Source organism: Vombatus ursinus, unplaced genomic scaffold (genome assembly GCF_900497805.2).
Source record: "Vombatus ursinus unplaced genomic scaffold, bare-nosed wombat genome assembly UNPS02014858.1, whole genome shotgun sequence".
NCBI lineage: Eukaryota > Metazoa > Chordata > Mammalia > Diprotodontia > Vombatidae > Vombatus > Vombatus ursinus.
The window spans coordinates 1,010,246-1,011,980 of record NW_020954636.1 but is presented as its reverse complement, the minus strand read 5'-3'; positions in this window follow the sequence as shown (position 1 = coordinate 1,011,980).

The following is a 1,735-nucleotide window of genomic DNA, read 5'->3' as shown; positions in this document are numbered from 1 at the left end:
TATTCAAAAGTCTCTGGATTCCTGGATTTCTTAATTTAGACAAAACAAAACAAAAACTCCAAATCTTCTGGCAATAACTTTGAAACACTAACGAGCAAGCCAAGGTTCCTGAATATTTCACCAAAAATAGCCAGCTCACTGAGGCACATTCATCCCACTCCTACTTCTCAGTGCCTCCTATTGCCTACCCTCTACTATCCACCCTACCCCCACCATATACCCCACTCCACACACATTAAAAAAAATTCAAATTCCCTCACTATTAACTTGTCTATATATTCCATATTCTAAGAAATCGTACATGGGGATAAATGATTGATAACTTCTGTGCAGAAGTATTTGCTTATTATATCAAATGAATCCAAAATGAAAATTTCAGAAAGTAGAGGAAGATATTTTTTGTTTATATTTCTTTTAATTCAAACTTATAGTACTGTACTGGTCAACTAAGGTCTACATTTTTGTACCACATAATAAAAACACATTAAGAAAAAAAAGGAACTAGGAGTTCTCAGGACTTCAAAATAGCTTTCTGCTTTGCCTGATTCCCTCTTCACTTTTCTCCCTACTCCCATCTTTTTCCCAATTTCAAATAAAAGATGAGATAAAGAGCTTCCTAAACTCATGTCTATTAACTTTTTTAATATTTTGATAACTTTATTTCAATATAATTGGTTACCTTTGTAATCCTCTGTCTTTTATGCATTTAAGAACATTGCTCTGAGAAGGGGTCCACAGGCTTCCCCAAACTGCCAAAAGAGTCCTTGACCGAAAAAGCTAAGAAGCTTTGGGCTAAAGATTGCAAATAACTATTTTACTCTCTGGGGTTAATGGAATAAACTGAACAGTTTTGGAGTTAAGGAGAGCTTCCTAGAGAGGATTTAGAGGATCAAGGAGCTTTGAGAGGGCTGCTTTCTTGCTTTCCCCAGGTTCCTTCTTTCCTTCCTTACATCTAACCAAAGAAATACTTGATTTGGCTATGTAAAAGTAATACTAATTGTGGAACATATTAGATCAGCAAGACCCAGCAGTAACAGAACAGGTAGCCTAGTGTTCCATAAACACAAAAACACAAATTACTGGTGGAAGAGCTCCCTATATGGGGGCAGCAGCTAGATGACACAGTTGATAGAGCTCCTGCCTTGGAGTCAGTAGGACCTGAGTTCAAATACAGCCCTAGACACTTGACACTTACTAGCTGTGTGACCCTGGGCAAGTCACTTAACTCCAAATGTCTCACCAAAAAAGCAAAAAAAAAAAAAAAGCTCCCTATATGATAAGATTTGCTGGGAACCTGGAAAGCAGATCAGGATGATCTGAGTTCAAATCCAGTCTCAGACACTAGCTGTGTGACTGTGCAAGTCACTTAATCCCTATTTGCCTCAGTTCTTCATCTGTAAAATGGAGACACACTAGAGAAGGAAATGGCAAATCACTGCAGTATCTGTCAAAAAACCCCATGGAAACAAGATTGAACTACTGAACAACAGTAAAAGAAAAGTATCTGAAAGAAAGATCAAGTATCTGAAATGGTATATACTGATAAGCTCCAATGAAAATACACTTTTATAGCCTACATAAAAAAGGGTTGCATCATAAAGATAGGAGAATGAAACTAGCTACAACTATGGCTAGAGGAAGAATTCTTAACCAGATAAGGGATCTAGGTAAAATAGACAATGGAGGGGACTGAACTGGTAGTTTTAGGGAAGTCTCATTAAGGAAACTCCCACTA